Source organism: Alligator mississippiensis, chromosome 3 (assembly GCF_030867095.1).
Source record: "Alligator mississippiensis isolate rAllMis1 chromosome 3, rAllMis1, whole genome shotgun sequence".
NCBI lineage: Eukaryota > Metazoa > Chordata > Crocodylia > Alligatoridae > Alligator > Alligator mississippiensis.
The window spans coordinates 61,914,171-61,931,429 of NC_081826.1; the positions used below are offsets into that span (position 1 = coordinate 61,914,171).

Sequence of the window (17,259 nt, forward strand, 5' to 3'; positions counted from 1 at the left end):
CTAATTAATGTACAGTAGACTTATGCACTACAGCATTGCTATCTACATGTGTGCACATTTAAAGCACAGTAATTTACTCTTCTGTGCAGTTAGTTACTACCCATAAATACCAGTGGTAAACTAACTGTACAGTAGATACAGTGCAGTAAGTATTGCATGTGTAGATGCTGGCTGGGAACAAATTTGCCCCCAGTCAGCCCCTACATTAGGGAGCCACAGGGGACTGGGAACTCCCCTGGTCCTGGCACTCCCAGCTCCTAGCTTCCCCCAGGAGCCAAGCAGTGCCAGGACAAGATAAGCTCTCTGCCCACTGCCTCCCTCCCCCACCCTGGTGCTGCTCAGGTCCCAGCTTCTCACAGGAGCTGGGAGCTGCGTAGTGCTGGGACTCAGGGGCTCCCTGCTTTCCCACACAGACTGGAGCTGGCCAGGAACTGTCCCATTCTGAGGCAGGTCCCAGCCAGCTCTGGGCTGTATGGAGAGTTCTCCACAGTATGCAGCCTGTGAAATGGCTGGGACCTGTCTAAGAATGGGACAGTTCCTGGCCAGCCCCAGGCTGTATGTGGAAGCCCGCTGGGCATAGGTCTTGTCCCCATGTGCACCGAGTGGGGGAGCTCTGCAGCAGCAGCACGCTTCCAGTCCCATGTGTATCAGGACCCCTCCTGATGTGTACGGGGCCAGAAGACAGGTGCCACTACAGTGGGCAAAGTTCTCCTGACCTTCTGTTGATGGGGACCAGCCCTGTGCTCCCTGCCAGCCCCCAGGCTAGCTCCCAGGGGAAGCATGGAGCTCCCCCTGGCTGCTACAAGGGGGCAGAACAAGGCGGGAACAGTCCTGTACCCGGCTGCTCCCATTAGAAGCAAATCTGCTCCCAAGCATGTGTAGACATGCTCCTGGGTAGGGTTACTGCATGGTATTTTTACCACACAGTAAGCCTACTTCAAATTAATACCACAAGTATGTTACGGCACAGTAACTAATTGGGTGTAAATCTGATACCTGCATGATGCTCAAGCTGGCATAAATTTTCATATTTACTGCGCAGGACAAGCATGCATGTGTAGACTTGCACTTCTACTGTATTGTAATTTTGGTTACTGCCCAGTAAATATATACCTGTAGATGCGCTCAGTTATTATTAAGCTATAAATAACTGAAAATTACTTTTCTTTAAAACTTACCTTTTTCTGATGAAAGAAAGAAATATTGTCATCTTTTTCACACTCTTCCACAATTCAATTTCTTACTACAATAAATATTAAAAATAGGAATCTTAAAATCAATGCTGAACAATAAGCTAACAATTTTTAATGGGAAGAAATAATAATAAAAAGCATTAGTTATTCTCTGCACTTTTATCAAGCATATATTCCAACACAGTAAAAGAATGTTACATTGAGTAGAGGGTTTTAAGCTTATCCCATGACTGTCACAGAGAGTAGATTGCCTTTCATTTCAATGGGCAAAGTTTCAGTATAATGGGCTAGTTTTTTTGCCAAGTTTTCTTAATATACTGAGAAGTCTCTGTTGCACATGCATTTCCTTTCTTCAGAGGAGTAGCTTGAGACTATCTGGTAGCTATAGGTGGCAGTAGCTTTCTAATTCTGTTACTAGATACAAAAAGCAAAAACACAGAAGGCCCTATTTAGACCCTAACCATAAAGTTTGTGGTTAAACTTTATCCTCTATAAATTGAGAAAAAACTGCATCTGCTATGAAATTTTCAAGTTGATAATGGCTGTGAAAACCAGTAAGTCTACTGGGGGTTTTCTACCTTCAGATATTAAGTCCAGAGTCTGAAAAGGGGAAAGGTAATATAGAGCACAAGCATATAGATATGAAATAATCAGAGGTAAAAAAAATTAAAAAGTATCTTTTTCATAATACAGTTTCTCTCTCACTTTCTGAAAGGATTGATTATCTCAAGTTTGTAGTATTTGTGCATTTTCTGTCTACAGTCTTCTAATTTACATAAGCAAATGCTGATGTGATAGTTAAGATAATCAGAGCAGCAGGGTTACTACACATTAAATGAAAGCAAAAACATTTTGTTTTCAAATAAGGTTATACATATAGGTATAAGTAGCTACTGAGGAATTGCCTCTTTCAGTGAATACTGTACTCTGCTGATCCATCATGCTGGGCCATGATACAATGAATTACAGTACTGTCTCCAAAAAGTAAGTCACACCAGGCAGCATTTATAGTACACAAAATGCAACATTATATCTAAGCACAAGTGGACCAGTTGGATAAAATTAAACCCCAAATCAACCATAAGTAGTTACACTGCATAAATATTTGTTCCTTATCTGTTGTTGCATTTTCAGTTGTCAAATCAGTTTGCAAAGATTATACTTTGATTTGAGATATAGCTATCTATGGACTTCTTTCTTTCAAAATCATTTGGAAACAGACATTTTATTTTTGGTATTATCAGAATTCATGTGCAAATGAGATGCAGGCTGAACCAGGCTGGACAAAGCAGTATTAAATGCAGTAATAGGGAATAGTCCTCTGTGGGCAAGGGAATGAACTATACAACATAATAGGTAATTTCTACTTCTAATACTAACATGTGGGAAATCCTGAGGGGGCATAAAGCCAGCAATCTGCCAAACCCTTACATTAGGGGGAGGAATGTATGAGTTGGGTTGGGGCCAGAGCACACTATGGTCTGTTGAACTTTGTCAGTGTCATGGTCTCTGGAGGGCCATCACAAGCAGCACAAGATACAGCAGCTTTTACACTGCCAGAAGCCAGTTCAGAGCTCAGCCAGAAACAGAATCAAGTAAAGCAGAAAGAAGTCTTTCAGCTCCCCAGTCTCAGCTGCACCATGTTCTACACTGGCACATCTGAGAACAGAGACCCTAATCCTCATTTATAGGAAGGCGAAACCAAGGTGTAGATGGGATCTGTGATTAACATAAAATCACCCAATCAGTTGGTAACAGAGCTTGAAAGAGAACTGAACTGCTGATTGCTAGTGCCAAGCCTTGGTCAATGGAACATGTTTTTTCCCCCCCACATAACTGAATTGATCACATTTCTTAGTTACAGCACTTTTTGCTCCACAAAAAAAAAAAAATGACATAATTAAAAGTTGTAAAAAACCAAGGATAGTACAATTTCCTTGTTGTGTTACTCCAATGATGCTCAGCCCTGACTAGCCCAGGAGCATACAAAGTCAGTCTTAGCCAAATATACATTGCAAACCTGCAATAGTTCTACCATGAGCAATAGAGAGAAAGAGATCCAATACATTGCACTGTTCATGATTACAGAAAAGATATACTCCATGCATATAGTAAACAATGACAACAAAAACTCTTTTGATATAATTTTCTATGAAGAGCCACAGGTGCTACACTGAACAACTTATTATTGGCTAAGGAAGTCTGGTCTGGATATCCCTGTTAGGCGCTCACAGTCTGGAGTATACACAAGGGATCAGTGGTCAGGTCAGCCATAATATGAGAGCATGGGGAAAGCTTTACAAGCGTTAGAAGAAAAAAAATAAGAATAGCAAATCATTCTTTCATTTAAAAAAAAAATTAAGGGATGTCTTTGTTTTGTGGCTGTTGCTTGTTGTAGTTACATTGCTGGGTGGATAGTGAAGGTAAGGGCCAGATTTTCCCTCAGAAATATAAGCAGAAATCCCAGTGAAATCAAGGATGGTTGCATAGAAGCACCAGAAGAAAGATTTTGGCCTCAACCTTGCCATTAAAAGGAATATTTCTCTTCTATTATTGTTGTTGTTATGGGAAACAAATTGGGTGAAGATTTTTTGGAAAGAAAAGTGATTTACACTGGCCAAGAAAGTAAAAAGCAGAGAAGAACATGAAAAATAATAGTCAGGATGCACAAAAGTTAATGAAGAAAGAACAGCAAGAAAAAAGAAAATTGCTGAGGGAAGAGACCTAAAAAGCAGCCCTCAAATTTTCCTTGCTCACATTAAAAAGTTGACTGTGCACATATGGTAGCAGTTGCATTTTCTTCCCTGCTTCAGTTATCCATGTTTTTCCTGGACTGGAATTAATTGTTTCTTATCTTTTCTGCTTTGCTCACCGCTGTATCCCATATGTTGGATAATGCTACACTGATACATAAGAAAACAAAGACAAAGATCATCACCAGCAGCTATATAGTAATGAAACACTGTGATTACAGAAACCTTATTGTCTGCATGTGCACATGCACACACAATAAAATAAAAACAGTGAGCTAGCATAGAAGAGTGATATTTTTTTTTAAAAGTCCCTGGATACTACATATCAGTAATGATTCAAGGCATTATCCAATACTCATTTAACCTAGTAGCGATTTTTTTTTACATCTACTTTAGTGGCATTAGATTGGATTAATGATTACTTTGCGTTGGTTCTGCACCAGCCCAAAGGGACTACCCTGCCTAACATGATGTGGGATGACCAGGGTGGGGATGAATATATCCCCACTATTGGCGTGGATCATGTGAGGGAGCATCTTGAGAGGCTGGACCCCCATAAATCAGCTGGTCTGGATAGGTTGCAACCAAGAGTGCTAAAGGAATGGGCAGACATCATAGTACAGCCACTGGCGAGGATATTCATTAACTCGGGGCGCTCAGGCGAAATACCTGAAGAATGGAAGAGGGCCAATGTGGTGTCCATCTTCAATAAACAGAGGAAAGAAGAGCTGGGAAACTACAGGCCAATCAGTTTGACCTCAATCCCTGGGAAGATTTTGGAAAAAATTAACAAAGAAACCATTCTAGACAGGCTAACAGAAGGCAACATTCTGACTGATAGCCAGCCTGGGTTTGTTGTGGGTAGGGTCTTGCTTGCCCAATCTCATTTTCTTCTATGACCAGGTGACATATCACCTGGACAAAAGGGAAGAGGTTGATGTCATATAATGTGGACTTCAAAAAGCCTTTGACCTGGTGTCCCATGATATCCTCATGGAAAAATTGGGCAACTGTGACCTTGACTACTCCACAGTCTGATGGCTGGGGAACTGGTTCCGAGGTCAGACCCAAAGTGTGGTAGCTGATGGAACTGAATCACCATGGCACTCAGTGCCTAGTGGAATCCCCCAAGGCTCCGTTCTTGGACCTGTACTCTTTAATGTCTTTATAAACAATCTGGACACTAGTACCAAAAGTGGACTGGCCAAGTTCACTGACGACACCAAACTTTGGGGAAGAATGTCCACACTTGAGGACAGGCTGGTGATCCAAGCTGACCTTGATAGGCTTGCAAGGTGGGCCGATGAAAACCTGATGGCATTCAATACGGAGAAATGCAAGGTGCTCCACTTCGGGAATAAAGACCCGCATCACACTTATAGGTTCAGCAACGCTACGCTCACTAGCACCATGACCAAAAGAGACCTTCAGGTCATGATTGACTACAAGATGAATGTGAGCCACCAATGCTATACTGCAGCTGGCAAAATGAATAAAACTCTGGCTTCCATCTACTGATGCATCCCGAACAAGACCCAGGATGTCATCCTCCCACTGTACTCAGCCTTGGTGAGGCTGCAGCTAGAGTACTGCATCCAATTCTGTGCTCCTCAATTTAGGAAGGATATGGAGAAGTTTGAAAGAGTCCAGAGGAGAGCCACATGCATGATCAGAGGGCAAAAGAATAGGTCTTATGAAGAGAGGCTGCGAGCTATGGGACTCTTCAGCCTAGAGAAGTGCAGGCTCAAGGGTGACTTGGTGGCAGCCTATAAGTACATAAGGGGTGTGCATCAGGATCTGGGGGAGCACCTGTTCACCAGAGCACCCCAGGGGATGACAAGATCCAAACTCCTGCAAGACTGTTTTAGACCGGACATAAGTAAAAACATCTTTACTATCCGAGCTCCCAAGGCCTGGACCAGACTCCCCTTAGAGGTGGTGCGAGTATCTATTCTGGACACTTTCAAGAAACATTTGGACACTTATCTTGCTGGGATCCTTTGACCCTAGATGACTTCCTGCCCGTGGGGAAGGGGGCTGGACCCGATGATCATACGAGGTCCCTTCCAGCCCTAATGTCTATGAAATGTATTAAATCTATGGATCAGATGCCTAGGGAGTGGTACTTCTGCCTTAATGATTCCATATATGTATTTCCTCCCTCCGTCTATATATTACAGCATGGCAGTAGTATATTACAAAGGACAAAGGGACTGATGATCATGGTATAAGAGTAAAGGACTAGTCATTCCAAAATCCTGACGTTTTGTAAAATTTGTTTCCCAGTTTCTTTCAGATGCTGCTAGTATTATTCCTTCACACTGCTATACTATCCTCTGTACTATCCACACTCTTCTTCATTCCTGGAGCCCTGTATACAATTACATCAGGGAATCTGGTTATAAAAATGATTCCAATTTGTTATGGAGATGGGAACTTAACAGAGTGGCACAATAAAAACAAGCCTAGTCTACACAGTGTACTAAAATATAGAGATAATACATGTAGAGTAGGTAGGGACTTCCTGACTGATCATATTTCTGCCTGAAAGCAGGGTAGATTTTCACCTTATAAACTAATTAGAATCAGAGATATATTGCCTGCCATCTGCAAGTCTTGAATAGTTGCTGGCCCCTCTTTTCTTGGAGTAGCATATATGCAACCGATAACACACAGGAGGGTATATTTTCATTAGGGTATCACCACATCAGTGATGTCTTGAGATTCTGAATATTCTCAATGGTGCAAGAAGAGGCAATATAGCTGACCACAGTCTACATGCAGGGATTGTAATGATGTGAGATTAGATAACAAGAGAAGCATAGCTGAGCTACCTCCAAGGAGAAGCCAAGTTGCTGCAGAAGTATTGTTGGTGATTCATTAAAGAGGCAGTCTCTGAGTCAGCATTGAACTTAAGCACTCAGCATGCTGCCGGAAGTGAGGTCTTTCAGAGGAGAAAGTGTAAGGCTTTTCTACTCAGATTTAACTCCTGAGTATGGAGTTACTCAGCATTACTCCCTAAAAACAACTATATATGTATATACAAATGCTTGCACAGAATAACTTAGCATTTCATCCCAGATACAGTTTTGTTTCACTGGTGAATGAAATAATTCCTGTGCACACAGTTGTGTCATGCTTTGGTAAATTGGGGGATTAAAGATTCTATAAATATAAGTTGCAAAAACAAATAATTCCCTGCAACAACTACTAACTGCAAAGAAAAATAAACAGCCCAGTATATTTTGATAGTAATTTATTAGCTTTGTAAATACCAGAGAAGGGAGGGGAGTGTCTGATTCTAATGGTAAGCACCCATAATTTTCTTAGGAGAAAGTCCTCCAGGCACTCAGTTCTTCAAAGCCCTGTCTATGCCAGTTTTACTCACTGACGTTAGTGGGGATTACAGTGAGCAGGAAGGATCTTCTCTGAAAGATCTTTTCAGAGAAAATACCCTAACACTTCCTAATGTTTCGGCTCTATTGATGATAAACATGGGAGTTCTACTACAAAGTTCTAATGGCTTTTGGTATTGTTCTCATGTCGTAAGCAGATCCAGATTACCTGGTGGCAGAAATGTCATCAAATGGCACATTAGTGCTTAGGAACACTAGTGCTCCTACCATGGCTACCACTTGCGCAGCAGCCTGGGCATAAAGATGAGTGGAAAATTTAGACCAGGGGTGGGGGTACTTGGGAGGGCCCTAGGGGGTACGTTCAGGCAAGCGGGGATGGAGTGCTGCTGCCTCCCAGGAGCAGGGCTGGGGGTGGGTGAGGGCAGCTGCACCCCTCTGTTGGCCACACAGGTGCTGCCCAGCTGGCTAGACATGGGGCGGAGGCAGAAAGCTTCCTGCCACCCGGTGCTGCTGTTGCTCCTTTTTTAGTAAGTGTACTTTGGCTCTATGTCCAGCTGCGTACCACCCCCACACCCCGTTTTGTGTCCGGCCACGCGACACCCCTTGACCCCGGCTGCTGGGGGTACACTTACTAAAAAAGGTAGAAAGCCCCTGATTTAGACAAATATGCTATGTAGACATAGCTAGTAGTTCAGATCCTATAAGCCAATAAAACATGTTCTGTATTTCTATTTGTAAACATAAATAACGATGGTTTTTAAAATTGACTTGCCAGGCCCTTCCAGGGCTCTATCAACAGAGAAAAGAAGTTCTTTATTATAAACCGCTGTAAAAATTAAATCGGCTCCTTCAATGGAATGTTCAATGATGGTAGAAGTAATACGCAGCACTGAGCTGATCAAGTATCAGTTCATTTCCATTCAGGGAAAAAAAACAATGCATGTCTAAAAACCTCTTAATTAGCATCATCAATAGGTAAGATGTGAAATACTTCTCTTCTAATGATAACAGGCCACATTCTGAATTCCTTATTAACTCACTAACTTCAGACAAAATACCTGAAAACTGCACTGGGGGCTTTGCCTATATGAGGAAACCAGGATTTGTTACTATTAAATTAGGATTTGAATTTTATACTATTTAGAAAGGAGAATATAATTGAAAAACAAAGACAAAAGTCTTTTTCTAGGCAAACAACCTTTGCTTATGATTTTGTGCACCTGCTATATCATTCGACTGATGGGGGATTCTGAATCTTCCAATTGATAGCCTAACATGTCAAGACATTTTGTTGCATTGTAAAAATACATTGGCATAAGGGCTTGAGTTTGCTCACAAGTGCTTTTTCTAGCTAGTGACAGAACTGGACTTCACTCTTTGATTTCCACAACACAAGGGAGAAATCCATATTCACTGAAAACTTAGATTACTAAAAAATGTACTTTAGATTTACACCAATACCAACAGAACTTTGCCCTAACTCATAGGCAAGAAAAATATGGAACGTCCTCAAAAAGCTTGTTCATTTCATGTGATCAAACAACTTCTTTATCATTCATTCTGAAATTATATTAACTACACAGGGTCTAATTCTGCAACTCTACTCACAAAGAATTTTACTCTGTTGGCTGTCTACACGAGACGTGTACTGCGTAGTAGACTAATAAGCTCTGCAATAAATGTCTTGGCATCTACATGTGTGGTCCTATTAGGCTGAAGGAAACTACTATCCTGCTGCAGAGTTCTCATGCACAACAATGAGCACGTAGACGTTGATCCAGCTCCCTGGGTACTTCAGTGCAGGGGCACATACTGTGCCAGGGTTTATTGCTTCACCTTTATATACATGCGTAGATGTGCCCAGTGAATAGCCCAATCATCATCCTAATGGAACTAGTCACAGCTGAAAGTGTAGCTAGGGTGACCAACCATGGAAAAATCTAGCCCAAAAAGACTAAAATTTGATTGCCCAGTTACTGACAGTATTCCTACTCAATTTGGCATTAGCATAGTTTACTGTGACATGAAATTAGTAACGGCGCCATAGTGCTCATGTAGACCCCTGACTGGGAGCAAAATCTGGCTCCCAGTCAGCCATCTACTAGGAGGCAGGAGACTGTTCCCTGCCCCTGGGAGCTGCCTGCTGCCACGGCAGGATCCAACACTGGAGCCTGGGCAGGGACAATGTCCTTATTTCCCAGCCCCCACTCCACCCTCGTGATTAGGGAGCCAGGGTCTGTCTGGGAGAACCTTATCTCCCAGCACCAGCTCTGCAACTGTGAGGCTGGTTCTGGGAGACCCTTACCCCCAGTCCAAGTTCCATGACTGCGAAGCTCAGGCTGGGAGATAAGGGTCTCTCCTAGCACTGGCCCCACAGTCACAGAGCTTGGGCTGGGAGATAAGGATCTCCGAGCACCAGCCCCATGACCACAGAGCTCAGGCTGGGAGATAAGGATCTCCCTGCACTGGTCACAGAGCTGGCGCTGGGAGCTCCCTGATGGCAGGGGCAGAGGAACCTCTTCCCTGCCCAGCTCCATGAGCATGGAGCTTGGGGTGGAGTGGGGAGGAAGCACACTGGGGAGCTTGTTCCCCACTCAGCTCTGCACTCACAGACCTGGGTGGGGGACAAGCCCCCCTGCCTGTTCCCCTCTCCAGCTCCACACTCACAGAGCTGGGTTGGGAACAAGGTGCCTAGCTTCCACCAAGTATGCAGGGCAGGGTCTGGGAAATGTCCTGTCAGGGACAGGTCCCAGCCCCATGCCCTGTTTGGGTAGTCGAGGCACAGGGCTTGGAAACAGCTGCAGGGGTGAGGTAGGTTTCAGCCCCTTGCCATGATCTGCTGGTGGGACAGATTGCAGTGAACTAGCTGCTAGCTGCCCCACTGGCAGATTGGGACAGGGGCTGGGACCTGCCCCTCCCCTGCAGCTCTTTCCAAGTCCCCCGCCCCTGATCAGGGTGCCAAGGCCAGGAGCTCCCTGTCCCAGCAGCAGGTAGCACCCTTGAGGCCAGGAGAAAGCTGCCTGGGGGGAGCCTGGAGCTCCCCACAGTGGCAGTTGGGTCCCATTGCAGGACTTCAGGGAACTGAGTACAAATCAGCTCCATAATCCCTGCATGTGTAAATGCATGCCCAAAAATGCTTACTCCAGATTAGTTTACACCAGAGTAAATCTAGGACATAGTAAATACATCTTGAAATGCGCCTAGTCTGTAAAGTATACTTAAGAAAAAACTTCCACCACACACTTGTGGGGGAAGAAAAACAATTTGCTTTGTAAAAGTTATGTATCATGATTTTAAGAGAGTTTTGGATCCTGACATGAAAAGTATGAAAAAATAGTTTTGAAGTGTAAAACAAAATTCAAAGTAAACAAAGGTAGGAGGTAGAACAGGAAATTTCTTTAGATGTTACTCGATGAAGGTTAATGCGTCTCCAATTATATATGTGCTTTCTTAGTTGATAAAATATCAGCAGCTCTCTTTGCTTCACTGTTCTGGCAGATCTGTTTCTTCAGCAGCCAAGTAAAGTTTGCTGTTCAGTGAGAGACACTAACTAGAGGCAGTGATAGCTTAGATGGAAAAAAGAGAGGTTTAATAATGCAAGTTTTCTATATTTCAACACACTTAAAAGTCATTGTGGTTTGAAACCTGACTATTGTGTATTTCCCCTCTACCCTTTCAATATAAAGGTTTCATTGGCATAGAATTAAAATTAGTACATCCAAAAGCATTATAACCAGAAAGAGTTCGGCAGCATTTAAATACTTGAGAAGCCAAAACAAAACAAACAAACAACAAAGAAGACCCCACCACACTAGTGACTGTGATATTTGCTGTTCTGGCATGGACATAAGAACATTTATGCTTTAATTAGACAATTATAATTCATAATTTAATTAGCTAATAAGGAAAAGTCAATGGCACTAGAGTGTTGGAATGGATTGCCTTTTGTTACATTAGTTCACAGAAATAAGTAAATAGTCCATAGACACAAAGAGCTTTGGCTTATATTAAAGGTTACAGAATTAAATCTAAACTCCTCCAAACAGTTCTATCATGTTTACAAGCACTTTTTTCCAATGGGCTGAAATATTACCAAATGGCAGCATGACTGTAAACAGAAAAGATACTTTTCCCATGACATTTTTCTCAATGCTTTGGAAAAACCTTATTGGCTTGTTTCAGAATCTAAATATGAAAACTAAAAAAAAATTAACAGGATGTTTTTCTGAAATTCAAAACATATTTTAGACTTTCCTATGTATTTATATTGTTTATGTTACTTAAGCTGCTGCTTTATGGTAACACAATATTTACTGAGGTTTAAACAGTTATGGAATAGATTTGTACCTATTACAGTGATAACCTTTAGCAAGGCTGTTTTAATAATCAACTGGAATTTTTTTTTTTATCATAAAACATATGGCTTATCACCCTAATTAGAGACATATTTAAGAGTTTAATACAAGATACCACAAACAATGTTCAGGGGGTGGGGAGGAACCTGGGTTTTATTCCTGCTTTGCTGAAACATTCCTTTTACTTACCAGTGTTTGTAAATCTGGATTAAGAATGGATGGAAAATAGTTACGGATTAACTACATTCTGTAACTTGTACATTTAATCAGCCTCTCATGGAACTACAGATTTGAATCCACTGAAAGTCTTGCTTATCATAAAGCAGAAAAGGAAAAAACCCTGAACTTAATTCAGAAAGCTAAAACAAGTTTAAATATGCCAAACACTGGGAATGTAAATATTTACAAACTTTTGTTTTATTCTGGTAGCAAATGTTCATTTCATTTATTAAAAAATGATGGTGAAACAAGTTATTATTCACATGCAACTTTTCCACACCCTACACATGTACAGCAAGCAAAGTCTGGACAATACTACACAGTTAAGCAAGTCATATTTTAGTCTGCAGACAAGAAATTTCTTAATAGCTTTCCCTTTAATTCTCTCAAGGATATGAAGCAATTGGTTATGTTCATGGATATGGTATTTGTATTATGTCTTACAAACAGTACACTTCTGCTTTCTTTTGTCTAACCTTGATTCTATACACTGCAAAGTCTTTCCACAATCTGTAGCTGTAGTGTAGGAAGGGAAGCGGAGAACACTAGCTCCAGACCTCCTTTTTAAGGTGTGGGAAGAGCGGGATGGAAGGAAGGAGCTACGAAAACATAGCAGTCACTGTATTACTGGCCTGGGTGCCTCTGCCAGAAGCTTGACTGCAGTGGCAGCCCTATGCAGCACTGCCATTGAGGGTACAGAACTGTTCAGTTATGCCTGTGATCTGTAGATTGTAATGCAGTTACCAGCCCTCATCTCTAGCACACAGGCAGGGTGCAAGAACACTTAAGCCAAGTCTACGTTCCCTCTATGCTATGCCTGAGAGCACGGACATGAAGCATGCTCTGCATATTTACTCTTGCTCCATTGGCCAAATCCCCAGGATCCACCTTAAGCTCTGCACCAATGGTCAAAGACTCTTTCTGTCTTGGTACACGTGCAGTCATATGAAGGGGTCTACATTTGTGCAGTATGTGCTAATGCCAGAAATAAGGCAGAGTGGGTAGGTGGAATGTACTTCACAGCTGTGCTCATGATGAAAGGAAGTGTGGACGAACTCTGACCTAGTCACTAAGGCTGCTGGCAGACATGGAAAAAAAATTAAATAAATGGCACTTTACTTTCAGCTTGGCTCTACACCAAGCACAATGCATGCTCAAAAGAACTGTGTCAGTTTGACCCGACTCACCCAGAGTCTGTATAGATCATGTGCTTCAGCGGGGCTTTTTGGTGCTTTTATCTAATATCTGACAGAATTAGCTTTAGATAAAACCACCAAAAAGCTCCACTGAAGCATGTGATCTATACAGACACTGGGAAGCCAGGTCAAATTGATGCAGTTCCTCTTCTGTTTAAAGCTCTGGGTTTATATTTTTCCCAACACCTGTCAGCACCCTGACTTCCTTTCCCGTGATAGAGTCATATTCTTCCTTTTCTTCTTCTTGTGTCCTTATCATAAACTATATGTTTTTCCAGAATCATTCTTCTGGTACACAACCCTGCACCTGGTGTAATGTGTATGCCTCTGTAATTAAACATTTCACCTGAACAACCATTGTCCGAATTCTAGAATTCTGTATCCAATTAGTGAAAATTACTGTTTTAAATTAAACCTATTTCTTCTGTTTTGTCCCTCATTTTATGCTGTCCCTTTCAGTATGGTCTGACATCACTGACTGCCCTCAGCATTAATTTCTAATAACACATAAAATGGAGTTAGTCATAGAGGTAGATCAGGCAATCAAAGGTGCTATATTACTTGTATGCCTTGTAATGCATTTTTCCTTAAAAACATTAATGCAACTCTTCTCTCCTACTCCCTCATATTTTGTTATCCAGAAAGTGTATCTCATATGTGGAATGTGGATCAGTTATCAGGTTTATACCCAATATGCTAAATAGGTTTTGACCACAAACAGGTCAAACCAATTGTACAAGGTCATGCAGTGAATCAGCTGTTTATCTCAGATCAGAACTCAGGATGCTCCCAGCTTTCATTCTTTTTAACCCAAACAATCAGTCTACCTGAAAGGTGATTCAGATATTCTGCCTTGAAACTAAGGGAAAGTAAAAATTCAAAATGTGTTTTCTGAGATAATATTAGCTGCTGGAAGAAGCTATGTGTTCCTAATTAAAAGCTTGGTAGTGAATACACTAACAGACAGTTGATGCCATTCATAAAGTTTTTAATTTTAGACAACAGGGAGCTTTTGGAGAATAGATTTGCGTTGACTCAACCAGGTGGAAATCAGTAACTGACTAACTGGGAAATCAAATTACTGAAACTAATTGTTAAGGTAGTTAGCAATCTTTTTAACGGATAGGTCCTTATACTTATTAACACTTTGGTCATTCAGAGAAGGTAATTAAAAGGTAGCATAAAACTATACAATTGATAGTTACATGTATGCAAAGGATTCTGAACTAAAGTTATATTTTTTTAATTAAAGATACTAGAGCAACAAAGACATAGAAGAATCAAAATTTCTGAGGATTAAATTAACATGATACAGAGTTTAATGAAGAAATAGACAACATGAAATAAAGGGAAAGAGGCAGGTACTGCTGGTGACTGTGCAGGAAAAAATTTTATGATCAGAAAAGCCATGAGAACAAAGTGCAGCGATTATGTATGTAGCCCGGATAACTCAGATACATACTCCCCTTCTCCAAATGAAGGGAATTGTTAGCTGGCAGATGTGCTCTGGGGGAACTGCAGAGCACTCAGTTTCCCTCTGTCCCTATAGAACCAGGCCAGGACAGTCAGGGGACTTAAGTTAATGTAAATAAATTTGTATATAGTTATCACAAGGAAAAGAAACATGGATATAAACATATGTACTATATAAGATATCTAAACAAATAACAAACAATACCCGCTAGGTAAATGCCATAAAACCTTATACCAGTGCTCCAGATACAGGTAAGTATCTGATCTGAAGCAGATAAACCTCAAAATAAACATAGCTAGCTAACAGATAAACTATAGATAAGTATGGGTGAAAAATAAATAAGCCACAAATAAATACAAAAAAACAACAGGTGAAATAATAGCAACAGAGGGTCCCAGCAGAGCCCAGGACTCTGCTCATCTACTAATTTACAAACATGAGAGCTCACAAAATGTAAGGCATGACATCACACCATTTATGGTGAAAGAACCCCAAAGATAAACTTAATTTCAAGAAGAAACCCCAATGCCCTTGGGCTTTTCCAAAGCCCTACAAGGAAGCTGGTAACTTTAGGGGGGCCCTCCCAATGGGACCTCCCCTTTCAGGAGCTCTTAACTAACTGGGGGAGCTCCCCCTCCCCTGTGGGAATCCTTTTTTCCTTGAAACTCACGGCTCCCAGGCCTGGAGGGTGGCCCTCGTCCTCTGCGTCAACCTGCTCTCTTGCCGGCAGTGGGCTTCGTGGAGGGTGATTTCTGTCCCCTGGAACATGACTCCTCTATGCAGGGCTTCTGGGGCCTCTGGCTTGGCCCTGTCTGATGGTGCAGTAGCCCAAGCACCATCTGGCTCCCTAGACTCAACCTTTTGCTATGGGTCAGAGGCCTGGGCTGCCTCATGCAGCACCAGGCTCGGTCCACTCCCAGACCCTCCATGCAGCGCTTCCTGAACCGAGCTCCAGCCTCATTCTCGGAGTTGAGGACCTGAGCCGCCCAAGTGCTCCAAAGGTCCTATTCTGTGCGTTGGTCTGTGCACCATGTCTCTGGCCGCATGCTAGAAGTTGCAGACCCGAGCTGCCTCATGCAGCTTCCAGTGTCTGGACACAGTGCTACACACTGAAAGCCTTGCTGCTGGAGCCATCTGCCATTCCCCACTGATGAAAGTCTTCAGGGGCGCTTCTGGGCTGCTGCTTCACCCTGCTGAGCAGCTCTCCTTAGCTCTTCTAAGCCCCACTCTTCTCTCTTCTCTGTCCTGGATGTATTTTCCTCATGCTGGGCACACAGCTCCTTTTATATGCTCCAGGGCTCTGCCCCTGAAGTCTTCCAGGCCTGAGTGTTGCAGTCTTCAATCAGGTCCAGGGTAGGGGTAGGGGGGAACTCCTCTCCCCCTCCCCTCAGGAAAGAGGGCATGACTCCTCTTGCTGCCTCCTGATTGATGGATGGGCTCCACCAATCAAAACATCAAGATTTCAAGCCTGGGACTCAACCCAAGCTCCAAAAGGCAAGCCTACTATGTGTACAAAGTTTCACTTTGTATTTCTGTTCTAAATGATCTTGAAGGCTCTGAACTGTGGTTGAGGTTTGTTTGAAAATCAAAAGCATTTCAAGAGTCACAAAGCTCAGCTAAATGGTGTTTCAAACTTTTGGTGGACTTGTTAGAGACCTAAAACTTGAGACAAACACAAAACTCAGAAAAATCTCCCTTGGCCTTGGCTTCTATGCTTACAGAAGTATTGTACCAGTCTACATTCAGGCTAACAATAAAAACAGTGTTTGAAAATGAAAGATAATAAAAAGTGGCTGCCATACAGTGATAACTGTGGCTAGAGACCTGCAAGGCAGCTACAAGAAAGCAATCATGACATGTGAGCTAATTTTACATAAATACTTGGCCTGAAGCTTCAAATGAATAAACATTATCTATTTTGGTATAGATTAGGAACTCTTGTCTAGATATAGTACAAAGGTGGCTTTCAGATATAATATTTTATAAACATCCAGCATATTCAATACCATTCAGAGAATAATTTTAGGAAATGAGCTAAGAATAAGACTTAATTTGAAACACAATAACTTAGTTTTAGGAATTCTACTGATATCTTTATAAATAGAGGAAGCAACTTGCTTAAAAAAATTAGTGCCTTTGCCAGGAGCCTGATAGACAGATGAGGGAACTGAAGTCTTCTCTCTATAGAAGACCTACCAGAAAGGCAAGCAGTAAGGTGCAAGCCATGAAACTATCCCAACACTAGTCTTTGCTCTTGACTAGCAAAGATAGTCTAAGACTAGCTTTAGCCTCTCCGCTAAGACTTATAAGTGAAGTGCCAGTTAGTATTTATTATATTACCAAGTTTTGTGGCAGGAATAAGAAAAAAAGTGACATGATGGGGGCTCTCTCTTACATTCCAGCATTCAGAGTTCTCTGTGGCATTACAATGGAGACATTACACAGTGCAAAGTAAAGTGTATCAGTATTAGTGATGCTTTCCACTGGCTCTGAAAGAGAGGGAGGGCCATAAATGGGGCTTTTTCCCTGAAGAATGTCAGTTGGAGAATGGGCAAGGAGCCTTCCCCTCAAAAGACAGCTGCACTGAGAGATGCAAATCCTTCTTTCTAACATTCTTCCATGCACAGATCTTCCAAAGGTTCTTTGAATATATCTGCTGCAGTCAAAGAAAAAGGGGGAGCCCTAAGATTCTTCTCTCACATTCTTCATACGT

General features: G+C 42.0%; 1 protein-coding gene across 4 annotated transcripts in view; it reads right to left on the reverse strand.

The window, feature by feature from the left end:
• SULF1 (sulfatase 1) overlaps positions 1-17,259 on the reverse strand; it is a 175,868-nt gene that overhangs the window by 141,307 nt on the left and 17,302 nt on the right. For 3 of the 4 annotated variants that reach the window (XM_019498559.2, XM_059723990.1, XM_014606809.3), the window contains one exon: positions 1,179-1,243. The exons of the other annotated variant lie outside the window; for it this stretch is intronic. The gene's annotated coding sequence lies outside the window, so the exon portion shown is untranslated. The remainder of the gene's footprint in view (positions 1-1,178; positions 1,244-17,259) is intronic. 4 annotated transcript variants of the gene reach the window in all.